The sequence below is a fragment of the Callithrix jacchus genome, chromosome 10, assembly GCF_049354715.1.
Source record: "Callithrix jacchus isolate 240 chromosome 10, calJac240_pri, whole genome shotgun sequence".
Taxonomy (NCBI): Eukaryota; Metazoa; Chordata; class Mammalia; order Primates; family Cebidae; genus Callithrix; species Callithrix jacchus.
Window position 1 is genome coordinate 53436568 of NC_133511.1, and position 8978 is coordinate 53445545.

The following is an 8978-nucleotide window of genomic DNA, read 5'->3' on the forward strand; positions in this document are numbered from 1 at the left end:
TACCATGTAAATTTCTCAAAGACACATGTTTTTTAGTTTTACCCAAATGGGTGCCTTGCACAGAGTAGGTGCTCAATAAATATCTGCCAAATGAATGAATAAATAAATGAACCCCTATTATATGCTTGATAATTCACTGGTCACTTTATATTCACTATCTCTAGTTCTCACAAGCTTGCTAGGAAGAAATTACTAGTCCTATTTTATAGATACTATTTTGCATGTAAATTATGATCCTCGCTCCTGTATTCATCTTCATTCAACATTTCATGTCAATTCTCCTTTTAAAATTCAGATAAAAGCAAGTGCCTTTTCTTTAAAAATCCCTTAATAAAGCCATTTTAATTATAAAAAATTACCGGTACTCTTACTTATTAAATTGAACCAATAGTTGGCCTTTTCCTTATTGAAAAAGGTTTTGGATTAATAAGGCATGTTGCACTGAGTTTCTTGGTTCTGCTCTAGTTGGTGCAGGTGGCCTGGACCCAGAGTTCTTCAGAGAATCAGGTTTGTGATGCTGGCTGGGCCTCTCCGTGGCTTTCTTCAGAAACTCAAAGGTTTTTCTTGCTATTTGGGTGATGCCTAAGTGTCTGGGCCAGCAAGTCATAGCCTCAGCTACCCAGAAGGAGCCAAGAAGTCTGGAACTGACTGAGGCCTATGGAGTGCTGACTTGTTATATGGGTGAGAGCAGGGGATTCCCGCCCAGCAGCATTCAGCATTCCTAATTGGCATTTTCAAGAAACAGTATTGCCTGTAAGCAGCATTGCCTGTAAGTCATCCTGTGCCATTGGATTACCTGGCACCACTCCAGTAGGATGCTAAAAAAGGGAAGAAAGTAAGGAGTGGGCAAAGTTCTAAAGAACACAAAGGAAAAAAGGAAAAGAACAAACTTGAATGGAGGATTTCACCACCATCAATAGCATCTATTGATTACCACTAACGGTTTGGGCCACTTTGCACGTTGCTCACTCTCATTCAAAGATGCTGTCTTCAGAGGTCCCTCTGTGCAAATGGGAGAAGGTGTGGAAAGGATCAAACTAAAAACAAATTCAAAGCAACCAAGAATTGCCTACGAGCATCTGGGAGATAGTCATAAGTTAAATAAACCACTAGGGGGCAATCTAAGAATGAGCAAAAGTCAGTCCAGTTGGCAAAGATGCCTTGGAGAGAAATTTTTTTTTAAGTACATTTTCCAACACATAAAGAAATCTGAGATCGTTTAGTCTGAATCTACAGAACGAGGTGATATTTCAAATTGTTGATTTGTTTTTTTCAAGTTAATTGTTGATTTAGAAAGGAAAGGTCTTCCTAAATGGTCAGAAACACATTAAATACAAATTGATCAGGATCATGTTATAATGAAAAACAATGGTTGGAACAACAGTATATCCTAAAAATTTAGATCCCCCCAGGCATTCTAGAAATTTCTGAATGTTGGCCATTAAAAACAGATTTCAATTAACGATACATATGATGTTGTACACCATAAAGGAAACTTGAGAATATTTGGTTAGCATGTATAAATGAATCAAATCACACATGATTTGTTTCACACTTGTACTAATGATACAAAGTTTTTAGGCATGTAATGCAGCTTTGCAGATATGTGCACATGTTTTTTCTGGTATATATTCTTTCCAGGTAACTTGGTATGTGCTAACCAGTTGCTAACAGGGATTAAATCAAGGACTAAGCATCTTCATCAAGGATCGAGCATCTCTTTTTCTGTATTTGCCTTCCGTGAGGCATGATTAGTTGCTCCATTCTTGGTAGTCTCATGGCACTTTGCTATTAGTAGAATAAGAGCAGAACTCCCAAGGCAGACTGCTAAGATATTAATCCCATTTCGAGCTGTGTGTTTTTTGGCAAGTTACCTTGCTTCGATTAGCCCCTCTCTGACATGGACACAAACTCAATGCCTACATCATAGATTTGTAGGGGGAGGTGAATGAATTCATATATGTAAAGCATTTGTAAAAGTGTCTGGCATATAGCAGGTACTCAATACATGCTTTTTGGTTTCATAAATGAATAATCTGATACTGGCCTGAACATAATATAAATTCATTACAAGAACAAATTCATGAAGAAACTGCAAGATGCCTGGACGGATTTTCATTGGCTATTAAAAAGTCAACTGGCCCATGGCAAACAGGAGAGCTGAATAGTGACACTCTTGAAAAGAAACTCTAATTGGTGTTCAGGTCCACCAGACAAGCCTCTTTGTCTTACTTCTAGCATATGGTGACAATCCATGAGCCAGAAGTATAGGCGTTTCAATAAAAGTGTGCAGTTTTGTCTCAAAAATGCCAGTTAGTCATTTGGAAAAGTTCTATCTGCAGTCACAGGATTTCTTGCTTTGCTTTTCATCTTTTCAACTGTAGCCATCTAAAGAGTTTAAAAATAGCCACATGGCACTTTGGGAGGCCAAGGCGGGGGGATCACGAGGTCAAGAGATCGAGACCATCCTGGTTGACATGGTGAAACCCCGTCTATACTAAAAATACAAAAAAAATTAGCTGGGCGCGTGCCTGTAATCCCAGCTACTCAGGAGGCTGAGGCAGGAGAATTGCCTGAACCCAGGAGGCGGAGGTTGCAGTGAGCCAAGATCGTGCCACTGCACTCTAGTCTGGGTAACAAGAGCAAAACTCCGTCTCAAAAAAAAAAAAAAAAAGTAGCCACCTGGTTAACTCTGTGAACAAACTGACACATTTCAAAAGAAAAGGTTTTTAAAATAGCATCTAAAAGAAACACCATATAAAAAGTTATAGGGAGTTCCAAAGTCAAGAAAAACATGATCCAAGATATACTATACATGAAATAGAAAGCATGAGGGAAACAGAAGCTCACAGTTAGAAGGTAATAAAAAAAAATCACATAAAATCTTTCTTGCCCCTCAAAAACTTTATTTTCAAGCAAAAATAGGCCGTTTTGAAAAAAATATAGAATGGAAATAAATCTGATCACAGATGTTAATGTCCAGATTTATAGACTCAAACATGACCATTATATTTTATTCTTTCACAAAAGTGAATCTTATAAATAACTCGATTTTCAGGTTAAACTTTTTTTTGCAGATGAATCTTCATAGGGATTTTATAATTTTGAGACCTCAGACAAATAGAATGAAGAGATTTAGGGAACTTCAACAGTTTAAAGAATAAAATAAAGCATAAAGAGGCTGATTGGTAAAGATATAACCAAAGAATTGAATGAATTCTTCCTGATATTATGTTATATTCAACAACACATCTTTCCTGTGAGAACAGAAAATCAAAATGGTGGCATTTCTATTCCAACTCTGTGTTCAGCTGGTCTGGAAATTATTCCGGAGTGGTAAAATGTGTCACTTTAAAAGGACATTGTCGTTATGTCCCAGAATGGCTTATCCACAGAGGATATTAGTCATGCTTGGGGTTATATTAGTTTACCAAACATGGCATTTTCCATCAGGGAACTGGATATGGAGCAAGTATTAATAAATCCAAGAAAGGAAATGTAATAATCAGGCAGGATGGCAACTCAAAGATTTGTTAAAATGTATGGAAAAAATTCAACTCCATCAGTTTACAAAGTGGCAATTCCATGGCACTGAGACCAAGATATTTTTGTGGAGAGGGTAGTTACTGAGCCTCATCACTTTGGGAGGTACAGCAAAAGTCATGATTACAGTGACCTCAAAATGAGAAGTCGTATGAACACCCTGAGCACAGGGATGCATCTCCATCATCTCTGCAGCCCCAGCACAGTGACTGGCACCAAGGTGGGCTTGAGGACATTTGCTGAATGAATAACTGAATGATTCACTAATTGAAGAGCTGGAGGAAGGGCAGCCTAGCTAGAGTGTAAGAGAGCTTGGGTTGTAATGATAGAAGGTTGAAAACACGGATGTGTTCAGTACAACCTGGCTAGATGCCAGATTGTGTGATTCTGGGAAGCAATAAGGGTTAAGTCTGATCACTACATTGGATGGTTCATGGATTCAAGGTTAAGAAAACTAAACTTGGTCCTCTAGTGACCAACATTTAGTCAATAGGAAACATAGGGGAGGGGCCTGATCAGGTCTTTGTTTCAAAACTTGTCTTGGGCAGGTGTGGGTGAGCTGGGAGGCTCAGAACCCAGTTTGGAATCTGCTGTCATAGTTAAAGGAGAAAGAACAAGGTAAAAGCAGGGCAGTGACAGAGGAGCTGGAGAGGAGGCAATAGACAGCACAAAACTCTAACTTGTTGCCTGTGAGATGTGGGAGAGGATCTCTGTCATGACAGGCTAAGTCATGACAGACAGACAGACAGAGAGACAGAAATTCATTTTCCTCACCAAATATTTCCTGTGCTAGACCATGGGACAGAAAAGGGAAAACAGAGAAGAACAGAACTCAGCCCCTGCTCTTGCAAGGCTTTCAGTCAAGTAGGAAAGACAGACACATAAATAAAAACGGCACTGTAATACATGCTAGAATAGAACAGAACACATACAACACACCACAGGAGTTTTATTCTGGGATGCGTTTGGGATCCAAGGAATCTCCAAGCTCAAGTAATCCCAAGTCATCATGTTTTAGGTTATATAAACTATCTGGAATAATTAATCCAACCATCCATTTGAGTAGCACTATTTGTTGAGCACCTACGTGCCAGGCACTGTTCTAATTGTGGGGACACAACAGACAAAAATGCCTGCCCTCATGAAATTACATTCTAGTGGCAGAGGACAAATAATTAAATATGACAAAGCATTAGTGATAAGTGCAAAGTAGAGACAATAAAACAGGGACGGGCAATAAGAATTGTCAACCCAGGGGCTGAGAAGCATTGAACTTCAGAGAAGATGGCCAGGGAAGGCCATCCTGAGAAGACAGCTCATTGGATGGCAAGATCCAGCTGCTGTTTCCATGACTGCTGATCTGTTTCTAGCCCCTTATTCTGTTTATTTCATTTCCTCAGACTCTTCTCACTCTCTCTAAGGCAAACAGTTCAGTCTTTCTTCATTGGATTGGAACTTGACGCTTCTCAAAGCTATTCTTGCTCTTTATGGAAGAGAGGGCCTGAGTCCTTTTAATAGCGCAAAGACAAGGTCAGTGATAAATCAAGACTAAGAGAGCATTCGGTATTTTTACACACTTGATGTACACATAGACAAATACCACACTGAAGAGTCACCCTGTACTTTCTGCCTCTCAGAAAACGTTAGCCCAGGCAGGAGGGGTGGGCCACCCTGAGCCCACGTGTGCACTACCCCATTAATGCCTGGGTTCTTGCTCTTGTTGTGGGCAGAGCTGTCCCAAGTGTTCCTGGAGGATTCAGTTAATCAATCATTCATTCACAGCATGATAAGCACGCCTGGTGCACAGTGCCCCGTGCTCTCGTGGTGAGCGTACAGAGATATGTAAGGCAGGGTTTTGCTTGTCATGAAAACAGCTGGGGCTTGGAGGACTAGACAGACTCCTCCCTGGTCTCCTGCCCTCTGCCGGTCTTTTCCACCACAGCCAGAGGGACATTTCTCAACACAACCTAAACCACAACCTGATCTTGTCCTACCCCTAGTCTCTTCCTCTCTCAACTTGGCTTCCAACCTTTTTCTCTTGGTTTCTTTGAGGCCACATTTTCCTGGTTGTCCTCAGTCTTATTGGTGGCTTCTTACCCGCTTCCTTACTACATCTTCCTCCTCTTCTACTGAACCCAGCATCTAGATGTTGGTGGCCTGGGACTCTGTCCTCAGCCCTCTCCTCTTCTCAAGCCACATTTTCTCCCCAGGTAATGTTATCTGTCTGTGGTTTAAATACCATCTTCAAGTGCATGTGAGATATTTCTACTGAGCTTCACAATCAGAGATCCTACAGTTTATTTGACAACCGGCATTTGCGTATCCACTAGACAACTGAAACCTAGCATGACTGACGCAGGAATTCTTGGTTTTCATTTCCACAGAAGAATCTGATCCTCTTCCCTTAGTCTTTCCCATCTCAGCAAATGGTACCTGGAATCTGCCTGGTTGCTCAGGCCCCATCCCTAGCAGTCATTCTTGATTCCTCCTTTACCACAGCTTTTCATGTTGGCTCTACTTCCAAATACATACTAATACATACTCTTCCAGATATGACCACTATTCAGTATGCTCTACTTCCACAGTTAAAGTTTCTGCCATTTCTTACCTGGATTACTAGTTTTCCCATTCCCACTGCCTAAAATCCATTTTCCATTCAGCATCCAAAGAGATATTGTAAAATATGAATTAGTTTCAGGGCTGCACTGTGACTCTCGTAGGCTCAAGGCAGTTTTGCCTTCATCGGTCTCCTCCTCCATTAAAAAATATTTAAAATTCTATTTTATGACTGTGTGAATAGACAAATATATTAGCATTATATTAACACATTTTATTAGTTCTAAAAATTCACTTTCTTCTTCTGATTTTAAAACAAATTAAAATGTTTCTGTGTCTCTAAAACTGCTGTGGGCCCTAGGCACTGTGCCTACTGTACCTGTACAGATAAAGCAGTCCTGATTAGACCCCACCAGGGCTCCTACCTAAAGCCCTTTGACTGTATCCCCCTAGCAAGTAGGATGAGTTCAAAAGATCTTGCCAGAATCCTTAAATTCTATATGAAAAAAATAGATTCTGGCTATCTTTTTGAACTATCTATCTTTTTGAACTCTTACCCATCTGTCTTTTAAACAGAATGAATTTGATCCTGCCAGGGTCCCTTGCACTTCAGTTTATTCAGGTTTGAATACATTCCCTTCCAGATTCTCAATGAGCTACTAACACACAGGTGTAGCAAGCCTATGAGTTTCTTATGGGTTGTGCAAATAGGAAAGAAGATGACTAGGCTTGAAGCATCTTGCTGCTGTCTACTTGAGAGAGCTATCTGTTAGATAAAGGTGCCCCAAAAGCAGGAGACAGAGGGTTATATCACCAGAGGTAAGAGCTAAGGAGGGTAGAAGAGTTGGCATTATCTGAGAAGCAGCAACACCTGAAGAGAGAACATCATCGCAGTGATAAAGATAAAGATGCTTGTCTCCTTTCTCTCTTCCTCTGCTTCAACTGACTCACTGAGAAGCTGAAATCCAGAAGAGGGAGGACCTTTAAATCATACAGGAGGGTTTAAATTTTAAATCATATTGCACTGAGATTTATTTGCCAAAAAGAAGTAGGCAACTATGGAATCATTAGTCTGCCCAACTCCAAGGCCGTTATCTTCCCATACCAGGCTGCTATCTCAGCTCTCAGCCCTATTTACTCATTTTTTTTCTTTTTCTCTCTTTTTTTTTTTTTTTTTGAGACAGAGTCTCTCTCTGTTGCCTGGGCTGGAGAGCAGTTGTGCAATTTTGGCTCACTGCATCCTCCGACTCCTGGATTCAAGTGATTCTCCTGCTTTACTTCCCTAGCAGCTGGGACTACAGGCATGTGCCACCACACCCGGCTAATTTTTGTATTTTTAGTAGAGAAGGGGTTTCACCATGTTAGCAGGGCTGGTCTGGAATTCCTCACCTTAAGTGATCAATCCACCTCGGCCTCCCAAAGTGGTAGGATTACAGGCGTGAGCCACCATGCCCAGGCACGCTCTGTTTACTCTTGTTCCTCCTCAGGGGAACCCCAGACTAAAAACAGATGTGTCATTCATCTTCCAGAAATGGCCTCCTGTCTACCATGTATGTACTGTGACCCCACCTCATCAAAAGGATTTTTAAATGCCCTTCCCCTATTGGAGGCCCTCAAAATGGTGAGCCAGGCAGAGAAGGTATCACAGGATTCACAATGGAAGCCCAGAGAGGAGAAATGCAGGGAGCTGCAGCCCCACCTCTGTTCCTTGATTAGAAAGAATGGCTGCCAGTCTGCACTCTGCACAGTGCTTTGAAAGGTTAACACTAAGTGACCAAACATGCTTGTTGGTCAAGACATACCTGGCTTACAACTGCTGTCCCAGCCTCATTATTCATAGCATTCTCAAAAGAATCCCATTCTGAATGATAAATGAAATGGCTGCCTTATCAAACATCCATAGAAATCAGCGGACAGAGGTAACTTCAAGACATACTTGAGCTGGTTCATGACGAGAACAAAGAAAAAGTGCAGACGCAAACAGCAGAACCCAGGCAAAGTAAGAAGAAAGCCGTCAGTGAGTGTTGGGGATCACTGTCAGAATTCCTCTGTACACCCTGGATGGCTGCCATTTACCCTTCAGTTAGCAGACAGTAGCCTAGAGCCGTCATTCCAGGGCAGGCTTAGTCATTCATAACAAGTTCTGAGTTAAAGACCTCCTGTAGGGTTTGTTAGAGAGAGTGATTCCTTGAATACGTGCTCCAGGCTTCCCTTCCCTTCAAGCAGGTAGACTGAGCTACACAAAAAATAGGGAATTGAGAGCATAACCTTAGTATTTCAATCCCTTTTTGGTCCAAAAACAGTAAAAAGAAAGAATACACATACAACTCTGCCATTTACTGGCTCATATTTCCTCTTTAAGGCTATTTTCTTTAAGGTTATTTTCCCACCTTTTAAAAACACTATCTCCTTCCCAAAATTCAAAATTTGGAGTAAAGTCTATGTGAAATATGTGTCCCCAATTCTTCCACATACTTCTGATTCTCAGGGACAGATAATTTTCAAATTTATTGTTTATTTCACACTGTGAGGATTTCCAAATCCTGATTACAGGGTCTGGTTAAACTCTAAAGGCACTGACATCTGACCCCACTGGGACTCATCATTCTTTCTAATTATCACCTCTACCAAAAGGCTGTTATAGAGATGCCTAGAATATATTTATTAGAACACCAGATTGTTTATAGGTATTATATGAGAAAATAAGGGTTTTGTGATCAAAGATGTTTATTTAAATGCAGATTTTATAACCTCAACTTGTCTCTTCACAACAGATCTTCCCAGAGCTTTTAATGTACAGACAGGCATTCAAACCTCTGATAAAGAGAGGGAGAATGGAGAGGCATCTTCCTCTGACTTGGTGATATGACCCTTTTTAC